Source organism: Propithecus coquereli, unplaced genomic scaffold, assembly GCF_000956105.1.
Source record: "Propithecus coquereli isolate 6110/MARCELLA unplaced genomic scaffold, Pcoq_1.0 Scaffold121, whole genome shotgun sequence".
NCBI classification, from domain to species: Eukaryota; Metazoa; Chordata; class Mammalia; order Primates; family Indriidae; genus Propithecus; species Propithecus coquereli.
In genome coordinates, this window is record NW_012136192.1 from 4,867,172 (window position 1) to 4,887,316 (window position 20,145).

Genomic DNA, 20,145 nt, shown 5'->3' on the forward strand with positions numbered 1-20,145 from the left:
TAAGAGGAATGCTCTTGGGGAAAGAGGAGTAATGCTTGAATAAGGCTGAATGTGATCATTAGAGAAAATATATTTCTTTTGGAGCCTGTATTAGGCAGGTGGAATAGAACAGCAACCTGTAGAAGGTAGAAAGACTGGTATTACTTACTGCCATATACCTAGACTTTTCTAGGGAACAGTGGCTGCCACATAGTAAGTACTCAATAGAACATGTGGGCTTGACCAATATAACTTGTCCATTTCATTTCATTTTAAAGGCAAGTGGGTGATAGACTGAGTGAGCCAGTTCCTCTGCAGTTCAAAAACAACCTCTCTGATAATGTCTAAGCTGTCTTATACAAACCGCCCCAGCTCTAATTTGAGTACCTATTGCACACCAAGAACTTGAGAGAAGTAATATGGTGAACAGGACAAAAGTCTTGTTTTCCAGGACCTCATAGTATACACAGGGAAGACAGATAAGTAAACAATGATGTTATGTTATTGCTGTATTAGAAGAATCTACTTAGCTAAATGGAAATCAATAATAGAATGGCCTAGGGCTTCTTGCTTGTGATGCAAGTAAAATCAAAGAAAGCCCCACAGAGGAATTAAAATATCAGATGATGAAATGGCTACTTTATTTCTGGGCAGAATTTGCTGGTCACAGGTTTGACAGAGAGGGTAATACATGCAATTCATGATGATGTGAAGGTATACTGCAACTTTAAGAAAATTAACTTCGATTAGCCCAATTTATTTTAACTGTAAAATAGAAAAAAATATATCATCTACCTCAAAGACTTTGGGGAAGGATTAAGTGAAGAAAATTGTATACACACACACACACACACACACACACACACACACAAACATGTACACAGCATGGCTTATAGATACTGAGTAAATACTAATTCTTTCCTCTCATCCTTGCTAAGTACCCACTCTATGCAAGAAATTTTGCTCAAAACAGGGACAAGATATTGAAGAAAACAAATATGTCCTATTGGCAGCTTGAGTTTATAGAATAATCGGAGAGTGATCGTGATTGTAAACATCAGCTAAAATAAGGGCTATGCTAGAAGAACACGGAGATGCAGGCGATGCAAGCCAGATGTCATTTCATCTGGAGGGTCAGAGAGGTCTTCCCCGAGAAAGCGGAATTGAAGCCCAGATCTGATGGAGGGGTAGGATGAAGCGGGATGTATGAAAGAATGTTCCAGACAGTGTGCAAAGGTCCAGGGCAGAGTGAGCATGAGGCTTCACGGGAATGATTTAAGGCCAACGGGCCTGTAACACAGAGAACAGAGGGTAAGGGGTGAAATGAGGCCGAAGAGGCAGTAGCCAATTCTGGTCTGTCGGTTTTGCTACAGTTTTTGATCTGACCTTGGCCAACCTGTCGAGTGATTTCTGAACTGTTTCATGTGAGGGATCCCACACGTCACTCCACTGAAGGACTTTTGTTCTTTGAAATGCTTTATTCTGTTTTGTACCTAGACCATTGTTCTCCACTTACAATGGCTTTGGCCATCCTTCGTATACTAAAACTATTTTGCCTTCAAAACTCGATTAAGCACCTCCCTGTGATATCTCAGCCTCATTTAAATATTAGTCTTTCTCCACAAGGCCTATGCATATTTTACCTGAAGACTACATCACATTGCACTGAGAAGATTATTCCCTGTTAGACTCTAAGCTCCTTGATGAAAGACAATGCTTCCTATAATTTGTTTGCCCACAATACCTGGAACAAGGTAAGCAGTAAAGGGAGGTTGGATGAATTTATGGATAGATGAATGTTGTACCATCTACTTAAACAAGTTTATCTTGCATTGAATAAAAACATTGTAAATAGGTTCATAACAGCTTTTCAATCAGGATAACTTCCAATATCAGCTAAGAATGGTACCTGTGGTGATTTAGTTCCTTGGTTCCAATTTGAGGAAATAATCATTTTGAAAATTTTCTATCATTTGAATATGGCAGAAATAATTACTGAAATTCAAAGAGATTATAAAATGATTGCTTTTTATTTTCACATGGAAGCCAAGGACCCATAACGTAAACATATTTTAAAAATCTTGCTCAACTGAAGGTCACTCCATTTGAATTCTTTATTGAAAGAACTCGAGGGTGGGACCAGGCAACTCCTTGGTTTACAATGGAACCCTTCTGGTCATTTAGAAGCAGGTCCTTAATGGTTATGATAATGGCACGAGGACAGCTCAAGGCAGATTCTGTGGTCTTACCTCCCACCTTCAAAATTGCACAGAAAACCTTGCACAGACATTATCTAATTTGCTATTAAAGTATGCTTAAGGTTTTTTCCCCTTCCCTTGAGAAAAAGTACCTTTGAAAGTCATAACTCCTACTTCATTTAAGCAGGAAACAACATCCTGAGTTGTTGGCTATAGGCTAGAACCATTAAAAAACGTGAAAAAATAGAAAATGTACTTCATTCTCTGTTATAATTTTCTTTTCTGATTTGATGGAATCCCTGTGAAAAATCAGGGCCTGTTTGGAAAGAATATGAAAATCAATATAACAGGATTAGTTAGGATCAATTTAAATATCCAACAACAGGGAAATATAAGTAAACAAGATAAACAGATTGATGAAGCTATTATTGACAATAATGGTTATAAGGATTTCCTATGATACAGTAAATGAAAAGAATATGCACACACACACACACACACACAGAGACACACACACACATCCACATTTGTTCATTCACTTAATAAATTCATGTTATATCCTGAATGCCCACTCTGTGCTTGTGTAAGGCAGGCACGCCCCTGCAGCATGGTGCTTACAGTGAACCAACAGCATTGGAATTAACTGGGAACTTGTCAGAAATGCAAAATTTTGGACCCCATTCAACACCTGCTATATCAGAAATTTTGGAGATGGACTTAGTAACCTGTGTTTTAGCAAGCTTCCCAGATGATTCTGATGTAAGCTTGATTTTGAGAATCACTACTCTAGCAGAGAAGACAAATATTGAGCAGAGTTAAATATAGTAATTACATCAAGTATCCTAAGAGAAGGATGAGAAAGTGTAAGAGAGAATATTAGGGTAGAATGTAAAGTCTTTGCCTCTTTGGGGATTTAGAGAAAGTGTCCCTAAAGAACTGACAGAATAATGGTGGATTATTATTAAGGAAGAGAATGGGTAATGGATACTCGTATGACAAAACAAGCTTAAGGTGGATTATTAAATAAGATATTATGTGTACACACACACACACATATGTGATGAAACAAGCATAATAAAGCATTAATGGTAGAATTAAGGTGGTAGGTATACAGATATTTACCATAAAACTTTTCAAATTTTTATAATAAAATGTTGAGGAAGATAGTGTGGGCTTTGAGGTAGATTAGAATGATGGAAGGGTGAGTGAAGGCATTCTTGATCTGGGGAACAACATGTTCTATGCTACTCAATTCTCATTCATCTGTCAATTGATTTTTATGAGTCTTTAGAGCAACGGGAAGAGAAACATTGACTAAAGTGTAGATAGGCATGAGAAGGTCAAATTCAGAGGTAAAGTTAGACAATGTGGGGTTGGTTCAAAAAGACCATGTAAAGGTTTATTTGTATAATGTATCACTAGTATATTTCTTTTTATCACTGAGCAGTATCCAAATATATAAATGTAAGAGTTTGCTTATTTGCTTATCCTCAGTGCCCACTCTATGCCTGTAATAGCTGACAGGAATTAGTGGAAAGACAGATGTGATCCCTGAGCCTGATGCTTACAGTCTACCTCAGTGGCTCTCAAGAGTGCTCCATGCACCAACAGCATCAGTGGCACCTGTGAACTTGTTAGAAATGCAAAATCTTGGCCCCCATTTTAGAAGAATGAGTGAAGGCATTCTTGATGCAGGGAATGACATGTTCCTGTTGACATCTCCTATCTATGGACATTTGGGTTGCTTCCAGTCTTTGACTATTGTGAATAAAGCTGCTATGAACTCTATGTACAAGTCTTTAGTAGATTTTATCTTCTTTGGAATGGAATTGTTGAATCATAGACTAGATAAATGTTTTCAAAACAGCTAAGAAATTTAGCAGTTTTCCGAATCAGTTGTACCATTTTATGGTTCCATGAGCCAGGTAGCTAGCGGGTGTATCGTGGTATCTCGTTGGTTTTAATTTGCATTTTCCTGATGACTAATGATGTTGAGGAAATTTTCATGTGCTCATTATCCATTGGAGCATCTTTCTTTGTGAAGTGTTTCTGCAAAATTCCTATTTTTTTTTCTCGTTAATGAGTTATAGTACTTCTCCATATATTGTGTTTTCAAGCACTTTATCAAATATATAGGTTCTAACTATTTTCACCTAACCATTGTCTTGACTATTTGTTTTCTTGATATGCAGAGATTTTTAATTTTGAAGTTCAAGTTATCAAGATTTTTCTTTTATGTTCTGTCTTTTCTGTATCATTTCTTAAAAAAATTGGCCTTTTCAAGGTTGTGAAGATATTCTTCTATGTTATTTGAAAAATTTTACAGATTTAGCTTTTATGTTTATGTATATATCATATCTCAAAACAATTTTATTATATGGAATAAAGTAGGTTTTGATTTTTAGTCTATCCATGCAGATACTCATTTGCTCTTTTATAACCAGTAACTTCATATTCATCTCAAATTTGTTGAGAACATTTTCCATCACCCATTGAATTACTATGGCACCTTTGCATTTTACATGTATTTGTGAGTTCATTTTTAGACCTTCTATTTTATTCCTTTAATTTGTCAAAGTGTATAGCCCTTTGACAATACCAGATGGCCTTGATTGCATTAATTTTATAGTAAGTGTTAAAATCAGATAGCATAAGAAAATCCAAATTTTTCTTTATTTCTAAGATGTGTTGAGGGGGAGAGGTCTATTTTAGGGTCTTCTCTAAATCTGTAAGTTTTAGAAAAAAAATTATTTAATATTTTCTTTGTAGAAAAATTTTAAAGTTTGAATTCAGTTTCTTAAATAGATATAGGTTATTCAGATTTTTTAAATGTTCTTCTAATATCAGTTTTAGTAAGTCGTGCTTTCCAAGATCTTTTTTCATTTCATCTAAGTTGCTGAATTTATTGGCATAAAGTTTTTCTTATAATAATCTTTCCATTTTCATCCTTTTAATGTTTGTAGAATCTATGATGATGTCCTTTCATTCCTTATAATGATAGTACTGTATTTTGATTCTTATTTCTTCAAAATATTTTCTAATTTCCCTTGTTGTTTCTTATTTAATCCATGGGGCTATTCTAGTGGGTTGTTTAATTTTCAAGTATTAGAGGATTTTCCAGATTTTTTTCTGTTATTGGTCCCAATGTTAATGCCATTTTGGTAAGAAAACAGTATCTGTATGATGTTGCTTCTTTTTTCTTTTTTTTTTTTTTTGAGACAGAGTCTTGTTCTATCAGCCCTGGGTAGTAGAGCGCAGTGGTGTCATCACATCTCACCACAACCTCAAACTCCTAGGCTTAAGCAATCCTCCTGCCTCAGCCTCCTGAGTAGCTGGGGCTACAGGAGCCCATGACCACACCAACTATTGTTTTCTATTTTTGGTAGAGATGGGGGTCTCGCTCTTGCTCAGGCTGGTCTCAATGGCCTCAAGAGATCCTCCCACCTCAGTCTCCCAGAGTGCTAAGGTTACAGGCTGTAGCCACCACGTCTGGCCTGACATTGCTTCATGTTTTTGGTGTTTTTTTTTTTTTTCAGAATATTATGGGGTGCAAACGTTTTGGTTACATGATTTATTTTTTTATAGTTCGAGTCAAAGTAAGTAGACCTACCATTTGATGTAGCAATCCCATTATTGGGTATTTACCCAAAGGAAAAAAATCATTTTATCAAGAAGACACATGCACTTGAATGTTTATTGCAGCATAAGTCACAATCTCAAAGATGTGAAATCAATCCAAGTGCCCATCAATACATGAGTGATGTTGCTTCCTTAAAATATATTGAGATCTGTTTTATGGCCCAGTGTACAGTATGTCTTAGCACACATCTGATGTGCACTTGAGCAAGAAAGTTAAATTCTCACTCATGTCGTCACCGGTCAATTTGGGCTCTTCACACACCATTATCATCCTGGGACTCAGGTTGGTGAGACAGACCCTTCCTGGTGCATTGCTGGTCTCATGTCAGAGGAAAAAGAGAGTGTAGTAAAACATCCACTGGCTCTTACAAATTCTACCTAGAAGTGACATCTATGACGTTCACTCACATTTCATCAGTTAAAGAAAGTAACATGGCTATTTTTGATGTCAATCAGAAGGGGATGTATAATCCTCCAAGAAAAGGAGGAGTAAGTGATTCGAATACATACATAATCCATGACAAAGACAAACTAGACTTGTACGATCTGTTGATATTACCTTCAAGTATTTCTCTAGTTGGTCATTTTTCTGCATCCCTGTTGCCCACACTGTTGTCAAAACCATGCTTGTGGTCCATCTGGATTGCCACAAGAAAACTCTTAATAAATCCATTTGCCTCCACTTTGGCTTCCTGACAGCAGTTAGAGTACGCAACAAAAATCTGACTATGCCACATACATTCTCTTCCCAACATCTTCATCCTTATCCACCAGCCCTTGCATTTAAAAACCTTTAATTGTTTTTCATTACACTTAGGTTAAAATGCAACATTTCATGCGGTCCAAAAGGTCTTACATAACTTGGCATCTTAGACCACTGCAGGCTCACCTCTAACCAGTCTGGCCCTTACCAGTCTCATGGCTCTCTCAGTGCCATGGGTACATCAATCCACTTGCAGCACTATGAACTTTGCAAAGGCTATCCTTGCTGTTTGGAATGTCATTTCCTGTGATCCTCTTCCCTGGATCACTTTAACATCTGTGTTAGAGCTTCCCTATCCTGCTTATTCTTAATCATAGCGTCTTTTTATTTTATTCACAGCAGTTATCATGGTTTCTAATTATAAATTTATTTGCATGGTTACTTTTTTCCTCTTTATTAACCACGGAATTGAGTTAATCATATCACTCCATTCAGGAGTACAGTTGTCTATGGTTCATGCCAGAAAATTTTATGTTTTACTTTTTCCCTCCGTTATTTCTTATGACTCATTTTCCCCTCTTCACAGTAGCAACTTTAGTGCATTTAAAGGATGGCTCTCTGATTTTCATTGCATATATCAACTTTGCACACACACACACATACACACACACTCAACACACACAGTGCTTTGTGTGTATTCTGATTCTTGCTTTCCTTATACAGTGTTAAATGTCCAAGATCTACCTATGTTGCTATGTGAATATTAAGTTCATTATTCCTGGCTAACCTCTTGTGATACTTCTCACCACTTTGCAGATGAAGAAACCAAAACTCAGTGAGACTGAGTAGTGCCTTAAGTTTTCACAGGTAGGGTTTGGTAGATCTATGAATGGAATCATATTTATCTTACTCTAGTGGCAATATTCCATACTCTCCTTTCTATCAAGTCTGCTTTGCTGTCACTATACACTTCTTAGAGATATAGAAATTTGATATAAGAGAGGGTAGATGACTTGTCCAAATAGTAGAGTTAGATTTAAAACCCATTTTCCCCTCAATCCCATACAGTGTTGCCTCATTTCTTCCACGGGGCAGTGCTGCCAAACACGCTGGTTGACATTAAGGTCTAATTTTCTGCTCTGATTTTAAAATCCAGACTTCTTTTTCCCTTCCTGAAGCCAACTACAGAAACATACTGCAAACCCCTAGCCCTGTGCCGGCTATAAACTTTGTGCAAAGCTTTCCTGTTTGCCCAGCCTCAAATCAACTATTTGGAATTGGCAAAGCTGTTTACTTTCAAGCCTCCAATTGTCAACAGATCAAGTAGAAACATTGATAACTCAATGAAGCTGCGGGCAACCTGCCCATCAGAAGCATCAACATGATACATTTCTTAGTACAAGAAGATTTATCTCTGGAACCTAAGCAAATAGGAATTCCTGATTTTGATCCAGAATGAATATTAGTGTTATCCACTTCAATACTTGCCAGGATGGTAAGGGACCTGTGCAAACATCTGTCTTGGCTAAAATAGTGTTTTGGACCTTGTAGGGTATAACAGACTTGGGGCTTAGTAGGCATGAACAAACAGCTTAGAAGGACTGGAGCTGAAATTTTCAAATGTTAGGTGAGGGAGGGCACAACTTTCCCTCTCTTGACAGTTATTTACTGAGAGTCTGCTCTGTGGCAGACACTATGTTAGAGATACAGGATGCTGAGGATGGAATACAGAGTCTATGTACTCAATGTAGTCACTTTAGAAATAAGTGAAGCAAGTGCAGAAAGTAAAGCAATCCTTGCAATGGGATGCAATCCCCTCCAAGGATTGAGGTCTAAGACTTACCTGACAAGATAAATCTCACAGTGGTACCGAGAACATAGCCACTGTTCATGGTGGCTATTTAAATATGTTTTGAACACATCAACAAGCCAAGTGGAGACAGATCACAAAACTATAGCAGCCAAGGGACTGAGATTTATCGATGATGCTATTGTGTTAGGCATTCGGGAGATGAACTCCCAAGGGGTGTCTCTTAAAACTTTAAAAACTTTAAAACTTTAAAACATTAAAACTTTCATTTCCTGAATTTTCTTATCTAAAAAGAGGAACTTGGGTTACTCTATTTGCAATTTAGCAATCCACATCAGATGACTCACCAAGCAGTATTATGTAAACCTAAGATTGTGTTTATATATATTCCATTGTTATTCTGACATCCGGTTTTCCATTAGACGTTCTCTGAGTGCTTTTTCCTTTGCTTCTATTCTCTTCCTAAACACTTCAGTGTCACTCTCTGCTGCTTGCTGTATCTGCCCTCCTTCTCTATTACTTTTTAATCACTTACTAAATAGAGAAGGAAAAGTTTTGAAACTAGGAATATAATACAAGTTTTTACTAGATAACTGCCTCATGCTCATCCGAACAATTTATTTTATAATAGAACATTATGTTTTGGAAACATGATACATCTTTCAGCCTTTGAGATTTATGCTGTTTTGATTATTACACTTTAGTCTATATCCTTGGATTCATTAGAACACACAACTATCTCTTCTAGGATAAAACAATTAAATGTTGTTATGTCTAAACCAAGGTTACTATCTATGGTTGCACGGATTACTTCATAGTCTAGGGGAAAGCACCTTGAAGTTGTACAGTATACAACTTGGGCAGCTGTGCCTGGCAGTCATGTCTAGGCCTACTTATGCTAGTGATATTCTGCTATAGAATTAAGGAATTGAAGGAGGTGATACTAATCAAAGGATAAAATATAATGAGAGCTAAGATTTCTTCCTGTTCTAGTGTCCCTGACTCTAGAAATTCTGTCCACTTGAAAGAAATAGCTTATGATATTTTCTCATGGATAGCACTGAAAGACAAGACTGAGACTAGGAGCTCTAAGAATTGATCATGAAACAAGGGCCAGATGGAAGACTGAGCTGACCTTAGCATGCCTAGGATTCTAATCAAGTATTTAATCAAATCCTGATGTCATAATCCAAACAAGAAGTAAATGTCAGCAAGATGAGGTGGTTTTGTATTGGCATTGAGAACTGTAAGTGTAGTGAGTGAATGGCAAGCAGGACATTTCACTCAGCAGAAGTATTCACAAACTATTGCTAGGGTTGAATTATGTCTCTGTCTCTCTCACTAGATTGGCCACATCAAGAGCAAAACTCTATCCTTCATGCCCTGCTGTCTTTCTCTCTGCCTACATCTTCACTTTAGAAAATTAAAAATAAGCAATGGCATATCAAGCATCTGAGAAGGCCTACAGTCAATAAGCTGGTTTAGTTCCATTTAAGCCACTATTTCCACACTGTTAATAATATAATCACAAAATCACGTTTTCACAGGCCAAGTATTAATATCTCTCAAACTTCTGGGGAATTGTCTGGATACTACTTCAAGTGCTAACGTTCATTTTTATGCCGAAATTTCATGATATCACAGAGTTGCCATTCCCTACAATTAGGTTACATTGATGTGCAATGGGATTGATTGGAATAGGATTCCAATAGGTGCTGGAAATAATGGCTTTGTTGATCTTATACCCTAAAACACCAACTAACTGTTAGAACTGCAGCCTTATTTAAAGGACTCAGGTTACAGTTGCAGAAAGTTGTTAGAAAGCTACATGATTGCTCACCCTTTCATCCCACTGCATTCTGCATCAGGTTTCAGGACAAAATCACTCCATGCAGGGTTACCCTAAATGACAGGGTTTGGAGTTGTCCTTCAAGGGGTGAAAGGTGGAAGCCGGAGCACTGAGATAGTTACACATCTCAATGAGGGGTCCTCCTCTAGTAACTGTTAATGAATATTTAGCCTTTTTTTTTTTTCTGTAGCTCCATTTGCCTGTTCTCCTAAACCCTGTTAAGCTTGAAACTTAATACTAGCCTTTCCTACTCTCATTCCTAAGGGTCCTACTTTAGTCCCGTTACCAAGTTACTGTTTTTTTTCCTCCAGGGTTAACAGTCTTTGCAACCTGGGATATATATCATTATCTAGTCCTGGGTTTTGACTGGTACTTTTCCATGCCTCTGGCCTCTTTGTGAAATCGCCAGTGTTTTTCATGGGGTTGTGAGGGCTTTTTTTTCCCAAATCAAGAGAGGCCAGAAAAATCAGAAAAGATGGCATTCTGTGGAGCCAGGCATGCTGACAGCCCTGTAATATCTTAAAGAAACAAAACCTGCTCTTGTCACTTTCCTTTAAAATTCTTCAGAGGCTCTCTAGGGCGTAAAGTATGAATAACAATACTAGTTGGCCTTTGTTGGGAACTCACTGTGTATGAAGCTCTGCACTAAATACTTTAATCCTAGCAGCAACCTACAAAGTAGGTACCATTATTATCCCCATTTTATGGGTGAGGAAACTGAGATTTAGGCTTTCCTACAGATACAAAAATGGTATGTGATGAAACCAGCATTTGAAGTGGGCAGACTGAATAGCGGTTTGGCCTCACCACTAGGAAATGCTGCCTTATTTAAGTCGAATGAAGTACCAATATCTTACTTTGACGTGGTAAGACCATTCCAATTTAGGCCCCTTATTACTTTCCTATCACTCTTACGCATGCAGCCTACATTCATCCATTCACTGAACGTGTACTGAACATCTGTTGTATGCCAGGAACGGTGCTAAATATCACATAGTAGCCACACCAGCGTGGCTGTCTTAGTCTGTTCAGGCTGCTATAACAAAATATCATAAACTGGATAGCTTAAAAACAACAGAAATTTATTTATCCCATTTCTAAAGTCTGTGAAGTCCAAGATTAGAGCAAATTTGAAGTCTGGTGAGGGCCTGTCTTGTCATTGTGACCTCACACAGTGACAGAGCAAGGAAGCTCTCTGGAGCTTCGTTGATAAGGGCACTAATCCCTTTTGTGAGGACTCTGCCCTCATGCTCTAACCACCATCTCCTGAAGGCCCCACCTGCTTGTACAATTACCCTGAGACTTAGGATTTCAACAAATGAATTTTGGAAGGACGCAAACATTCTGACCCTAGCAATGGGTATACACCACAAAAATCCTGCACACATCTGTGATTTTACATGTACCGTCTCTTGTTCCTGTAATGAACGTTCCTTCTTTCCTTTCCCCCTCTCCTTCTGAAAGAGTTTCTGTGTACTCTTCAACACTCAATTTGTACGTCATTTTCTCTGCAAAGGCTTCTTCAGCTCATCTAGGCACACTGTTTCTTGGTTATAATTGGTTTGTGCACACACCCTTTATAGTCCATAAGCATCTATCTGTCTATCTATCCATCCATACTTCTACCTCTCTACCAGTCTTTTGCTCTAGAATGTAATAGCCTCAAGAAAATCCATCTTTATAATCTTTCTGCTTCCTTGCAGAATGTATGACATTTAATAAATATTCTGGAATTGAATTGGCCTGCTACTTGAAATTCTAGGAAAATATACCATATTGGACAAGCTGAAGGGCTATATTTTTAAATACCCTTTAAACCTGTGGTCCCCAAACCCCAGGCTGTGGACTGGTACCAGTCTGTGGCCCGTTAGGAACCTGGCTGCACAGCAGGAGGTGAGTGATGGGCAAGTGAGTGAAGCTTCATCTGTATTTATAGCCACTACCCATTGCTCGCATCACTGCATAAGCTCCGCCTCCTGTCAGATCAGCAGAGGCATTGGATTCCCATAGGAGCGCAGACCCTACTGTAAACTGCACATGTGAGTGATCTAGGTTGCACGCTCCTTATGGGAATCTAATGCCTGATAGTCTGAGGCAGAGCTGAGCCAGTGATGCTAGTGCTGGGGAGTGACTACACATACAGATTATCATTAGCAAAAAGATTTGACTGCACAATATATGTAATGTGCTTGAATCATGCTGAAACTTCCCCCCCACCCTCGGTCCATGGAAAAATTGTCTTCCATGAAAGCAGTCCCTGGTGCCAAAAAGGTTGGGGACCACTGTGTTAGACTACATTTTTAGGAGATTTGCTCAATAGGAACCCATCCAAGTCTAGTCAGGAAAAAAATCATAAAATATAAATAACCAAACAAAGAAGCAAATAAACTTATTGTTATGAACTGAATGTTTGCGTCTCCCTAAAATATATATGTTGAAATCCTAACTTTCAATGTAATGGTATTATGAGGTGAGACCTTTAGGAGGCAATTGCATCTTAAGGGTGAAACTGTCACAAATGGGATCGTGGCTCTTATAAAAGAAGCCTCAGAGAGCTCTCTACCACATGAAGGCACAATGAGAAGATGCTGTCTGTGAACGAGGAAGCAGGCCCTCATCAAACACTAAATCTTCCAGCTCCTTGATCTTGGACTTTCCATCCTAGTATAAAACTATAAGAAATAAATTTGTGTCGTTTCAGCCACTCAGTATATAGTATTTTGTTATTGCAGCCAGAACTAAAACACATATAATTGCCACAATAAAGAGGTAGTAACAAAGAATGGAGGTAGAAGTTATGAAGGCCACCAGGAGGAGGTGGTGAGTCTGGAAATGCATCTTAGGAAATAATGATTGTGCTAGGACGTAGATGGTGAGTAGGTCTTAACCAGGCTGACAACAGGGTAAGTACCTTTTAGGCACACAAATGTGCAGCCCATGTGAATGCGGTCGATCAGGGGCCTAGGAAATACAAAGGAGTAAGTGTGCAGGTGTTTAGAAGAGAGTGAAAGGAAATAGGGCTAAAGTGCTATAAAAAGCCAAATTACAAAGGGTCTGACATGCCATGAAAAAAGAATTTTGATTTTTTTTTTTTTTTTTTGGTACCAAAGTAAAGGGAAGTTGTGAAAGCAGTTTACGTTTAAGATGGAGTGATCAGATGTTCAGTCATAAAGATAACTCTGGCAATAATGTAAAAGATAGAATTTTTTGGATTAGATTGTGTTTAGCATCCAGAAGACTGTTATCACCCCTCCCCTCTATGCACATGCAGCTGATTAAAAAAAAAGTAGAGCGACACCCTGCCTCAGAAAGCACAAAGTCCCTGGCCGGTCCCCTGGCCCATGCTGCCCCTAGAGTCTTTTGGCCCAAGCCACTCTCCTCTTTACTCTATGGTCTCCTTACTTGTTTTTCTTCCCATGGAAATTTCATATTTTTCTTATACATGCCCTCTATTTAAGGAAAATCTAATCATCCTTATCTGGGTCCCCAAAGATTTCTTAACTTTCCATTTTCAGAGTGCAAAAATATAAATCCCCTATTCTAAGACATTCTTTATTCGTTAGGATAAAGATTATTTTGCTTGCAAGTGACAGAAACCCAACTTAAATTAGCTCATGTAAAAAAAAGTGAATTCATTTGCTTATGTAATCAGTAAGTCCCAGAGGGCTGAATCCGGCCAGGTAAAACTAGATACAGAATTTCAAATTGTCAACAGACCTCTCTCTCCTCTTCACCTCTTGGCTCTACCATCTTCTGTGCCTTATTTTCGCAGGCACTCTCTTCTTGTGGTAGCAAAGGTGGTGACCAGCACTGTGGGTTTACATTGTTCCTCACAGACTTAATTCCTTAGGAAAGTGTATGGCCCTCTGCCCACAAACATTTATGCAAATTCTTCACAAGTTTTTTTTTTTTTTCAGTCCTGTTTGGATTTATGTACCTAATTATGGACCAGTCACTTTGACCAGGGGGATATAAGGTATCAAAAGTGGTCATTGGCTTGATGAGTTGGGCTCATAGAAACTCTGCAAACACAATTCCATGCTTCTCTCCTAAGTCCGCATTTAGTGCTATTGTGTTGGTAGCTTGAAGTCAGTTACGGTAGGAGGGTGGGAGTATTTATGCCACAGAGATGCTGCAAATTCAAGTGCCACAAATCAGGACCTCCTTGTTTGGAGAGGCAGGTCATCAACACAGCCTGCCTGTTTGTATCACATGTTCCTCATCTTTATCTTAGGGAATAATGTGTTTCATGAATGACAGCCCCTCTAGGAGCATCTGGAAAAGTTCCAAAAGGAAAGCATAAAGAACAGACCAGAAAGTAGTTAGCATATATCGCATAAAAACTTTTCCTTTGCTTTCAGTCACAAAAGATAAATCTTGCCCTTTGGGGAGGATGGAAGTATAGTTTTCCATATCATTTCAATTGTATATGTCCCAAGGACCTGCCTGGTTGCCTTCAGAAAACAGAGGAAGGTGGGAAAGAGGAGCAAGAGACTTTCTCTTCTCACCTCTGGAGCTCTCTCCCTTGAGAAGTGATCTACTGGAGAACATGCAGGTCTGTAACAATAATCTTTCCAATAGAAGCACCCCTCAACACACTGTGGAAGTTTAGTAAATATTTCTTAAAATGCTATGAGCAGTAGTCATCTTAGGTCTATCAGATGTGTTATGTTAATATCCGTAGGCTCTGTTAGCTGGACCAGGGCTAAATTGGCCGCCATGTTGACTAAGGTTACACCTCTCCCTAAGACATCTTAGAATATCTAAACTTATAAGAAGTTACAGAGATGGTGCAGTAGGTACCCAGAAATACCCATTGCTTTGATTGGAACCCGGGAACAAAATGAAAAAAAAAAAAAGGTAAAACATCTGTCAAATTGTTTCTTTTTCCCTCCACAACTGGAGAAGCAGATGACTGAGAAAACACACACATACCATTATGAACTAAGAAGACTGTCAGTATAGGGCAGATGCCCTTCTCTGAGACTATGTGTTACTGCATGAAATCACACTTACTCCCTGACCAGCTCTACCATCCTAAGTGCCTGTTTTCTCTGGGAAGAGAACAACTTCTACATAAAAACAAAATTGTACCCTAAGGGACAATTGCTGTTGAACCCTTCAATGAAAAAGTAGACAGAAATGACAGAGTTTGGTGATATAGAAGGGGCCTGCAGTAATATAGGCTCAGAAAACCACCAGTTGAGGGGAGAGGGCACTGACGGAGAACATGGCCTGAGACCAGCAAAGCAACACTAGGCAGGGCAAGTAAGTAGAGGCATCGCAGAACACCAGGTGGTAAGACACCCCTATGCTCCATCAAATACCAGAGGATTAGATAGAAGAAAGTAGCCTTAACTAGTCGCCAAAATTGGGAGGGATATCTAAAAACCCTTAGGGGTTCTCAAGAATATTAACAGAGGGAATTTCCTAGAAAATAAGGGCCTTCCTGCGAGTCCGTGTGTAAGGACTCAGAACACTTTAAATTTGGTTTCTTACTGTAAAATGTGATCACAATTTTAATTACTAGCTAGTGAAGCCTGTGATATTTGAGTTAATTCAACTATGATTAGCAAGACTTAAAGATGGTGAAAATAATAGAGTGGTTTCCCATGTTAGTCTTTGTTTCCCAATCGGGAAATTTAATGACACAAATTTTCTTCACTGATGATGCAACTCCTTGTTAAAAAATCTTTTTTCCTATTAGGCAAAAGCCTAGCTCTGATTTGGAGTGATACCCTCCTGGGGTGACCACTGCAACTCTCTGTAGACTTATCTCCTTCTTTCTCTCCTATTTATCCTGAAACATGGTCATGACAGTCAGAATCTACATCAAGGTACATATGGTATTTATGTCCTGATGTTTTTAAACATGCTGCTCCCTCTGCCTGGGATGCTGCACAAGCCTGTAGCCTCTCCATTTGGTAACATCTCTTTCATTGTCTAAGAAATAACTCAGTTTTCAGCTTTTTCTGACTCCAGTTCCTTCTTGTTCACTCCCTTCCACCCGAACCCATTCTCAAGTGGTGTTGGAGCCAACCCCTCCTTTCTCTTCCCAAGTAACCTTATGAGAGTATTCACCCTCGTATTTTTAGTTTATGCACATCACAGTGACTATATCATGAGTTCTGTAAAAGTGGGAGATTCTTTCTGATCCTTTTCTGCATTCCCTGAGATTAACATTATTTTGGGTACCTAGGAAGCATTTACGAGCTCATAATTAATTTAAACAGACAAAAATATGGTGTTTGAACTCTTTAACAATATTAAAAACTCTACCAAAATGTATAAAGTTTTATTTTTTTAAATAATCATGTGTATCCAGACCTTTAACATTCATGTTAAAATTATTTGCAAAGCCCTATGTAGGTAGAAATTATAGAAAAATCTAGAAGTTGTTTTATAATTTTTAAACCACTATTCATCAAGCAGGAAGAATGTGTTATAGTGGAGTAAAGCATTTTACCAAATACAATAATTAATTGATTCTAGATAGAGGAGACATATTGAATTGTTAATTATTATGTTCATCCAGACCTTTAACATTCATGTTAAAATTATTTGCAAAGCCCTATGTAGGTAGAAATTATAGAAAAACCTAGAAGTTGTTTTATAATTTTTAAACCACTATTCATCAAGCAGGAAGAATGTCTTATAGTGGAGTAAAGCATTTTACCAAATACAATAATTAATTGATTCTAGATAGAGGAGACATATTGAATTGTTAATTATTATGTTCATGTCAAAAGAGCAATGGCCGTTCAGTAGATAAATGAGTGGAAGAATATCACTTTCATTATATGAGAAAAATATGAGCAAAAAAATTCCAGCTAGACTAGCAATAAATCACAATAATTTGCAAATCATTTTAAATACCAAAGGTGCTATGATTTTTTTCTCAAAAAGAATGACATTTTCATTGTGGAAACTTTGCTGTAATAAAGGTAAACATTAAAGCAGAATTAGTTTATTTTGAAGAAATGGAGATGATTATATATAACATATATAGAGAGAGCTATATATTAATAGATATGACATATATGCACGTACATATAATTGGTAAATACTCAATAATTACATTTATCTTATGAAAAGTAATTGTAAGTCTCGAGTCTGTATTGATCTGACTGACATTTAAAATACACGGTATTAATTTTCAGAAGCAAGCCAAACTGAAATTAGAGGCTATAAATATTTTTTTGTTATTCATTTTGTCTCATAAATGTTGTGACTAAATATTGAATGTGGGAGGAGCATGAAATTTAGTAAATAAATGGCTCACTGAGTTGTTGCTGCTGAACATTTCATGGGCACTAATTCATCAGAGTCAAAAGCAGATGGAGGCTCACATGTCACACCTCATGGCCCAAGTATTAACCCTCCCCAATTTGAACATTGTCAGACTTATTTGCTAAATCAGAATGTTTACCAAGCTCCTAATATGAGCAAGATGTTGTGTAGAAGGTAAAGACAAACAAGACATAGTCCTTCCCTGAAGAGGCAAATAATCCATAAAAAGAGATTGATGTATTTACAAATCTATTCCAGCAAGCATATATTAAGCATTTGATGTTTCCAAGGCATTGTACTAGTATCCAAACCAGAGAGGTAAACATGATCCAATTACTGGATAAATTGCTCTGATCAGAAGGATACCTAAGTTCTACAATGTATTAGATGTTCCCTTGGGTAAAATCAACTCCTTTATCTATAATGGTCTTATTTAAGGTGTCTAAGAGAAGAATTTTACTTAGAATTGGAAAACAAATTTATGAAGCCAGAGCTCATCAAAAACATGAAGGAACTCATGTAAACAAAAAGAAGTAAGTTTTACAATCAACGCAAGAATCTACATAGGACTGAGTAAGGTTTATTATATTAATAGTTATCAATGACTACAAATCTAAGTCGCTGGAAATACCTTGTAGATTGTATATGTCTCGTATTAATGTGTTCAAAGTCAAGTGGTCAATAAAGAAAGGGAAAGGCTCATCTATATAACAGAATTACTAGAAGAGCAAAACTCAATGTGGCAAACCAAGAGATTAATATGTTGCATCAACTATGTTAGTAAATATAGGCTGAGCTGAGGTGCAATAACTTTAGCCCAATAATCTCTGTGGCTTAACACAATAAAGATTTATTACATGTTCATGCAAATTCCGATGTGACTTGGAAAAAGAGATCTTTAGAGAAACTGTTCTGCTCAGTGACTCTATGATTCAGGCTGTTTTGAACTTGTTAGGCTGCCATGTAGACATGCTTTTTTTCTATGGGGAAAGAAATATGACTTGTTAAGCATTAACTTTAAAATGTTTTATCCTGAAGGTGACACATTATCCCCCCTATAATCTACTGGCCAAAGAAGTTGCATAGCATACCTAACTGCAAAGTTGCTGAGAAATATAAAGAAGTGCATAGCTATTCAATAAGCAGTAAATGTTTATGCCACATCGACAATTAATGCATGTCTAGTAGATAAATGGAGATGCTGCCCACAGTTGCTAGTATGACAGAGACCTGTTGAATATATGCATTCATTGTGTTGGACAAGTGAAGACAGCAGAGATTTTCCCTCAGATGTAGGGGATTTGATATTGCAGGAAGAGAGAGTAAAGTACCAGTTAGGGAAAAATTTAAAAAATGGATATGGGAGGAAGAACAGTACTTGTAAGACAAAATTTAAGGAAATGATTACAAAACTTTCTTGAAATTTGGTTATTCCAAATCAAGAAGGCTATAGTGGGGCTCACTGAGGATGTGTATTTTATAAGTAACACAGATGATTCATTTTTGGTGGGTCCATGGATCCCCTTTAGAGGAACACTGGTTCAAAGGGATAAGACAAGCCAGGATTAGTATAGAAATGAAAGCAAAATAATAATATTAAATAATACCAGTCATATTAAGTGCTATAAAATTGGTACAGTAAGTACCAGTTTTAGACAGGAGACCAAGTTTGAGTAGAAATTGACATTACCAAGGGTCTAAAGTGGTGATTTCACATCAGTTTGTGGAATGACTGTTTTATAAACCTTTATCATTTATCTTAATATAATATAGAGTATGTGCTAGATTCTTTTTCTTTCTTTTTCAAAATTGCTTGGCTTTTCTAAATATTTCTAACTATATTAATATTAGAGCTCTACCTTCTTTTGTGTAGTTATGTGCCATCTTATTGTAAATACTTCATGATTTCATACTTGGGGAATTGAAGACTTGAGACAGTAAAAAAAAAAAAAAAAGATTTCTCAGTTAAGAGTGGTCCGTGGTAACAGGAGACAAAGGAAGGTGGGAGGTTTCAGGATGCTGGTCAAAGAAGTCACCTACAGTTAGAAATCCATATGATAAGGGATAGACAAAAACTAAAATCTGGGTAGGGATACAAAACTAAGGTTCAAACCAGGAAAATAACAGGGTTAAGACTAGGCTATAAGGTCAGATAGACACTATTCTATAGACTGGAATTCCACTGGCCAGAAATCCATAAAAAACAAAACCAGAGGAAGGGTTCACTCCATGACATTCCAAGTGGGTACAGCAGCTGTTACTGCAGATCCATCTAACACTTGAATTTTTTACAGGTCAAACATGCATGCATAAGATGAAAAGAAAATCTATACCTTGTTGGGAAAACTGGGTATATGTCTGAAAAAAAAAAAAATAAGTTAGACCATTACCTTATACCTTCTACAAAAAATAGCTCAAAATGGATTAAAGTACCAAATGTGTTACCCAAAACAATAAAACTTCTAAAAGTAAACACAGAGGAAAAGCTTCACAGCATTAGATTTGGCAATGATTTCTTAGGACATGAAAAGCATAGAAAATAAAAAGCAAACGTAAATAAACGGTACAACATAAAACTTGAAGACTTCTGTGCATAAAAGCACAAAATCAACAGAGTAAAAAGACAACCTATAAAATTGGAGGAAATATTTGCAAATCACCTATCTGGTAAAGAATT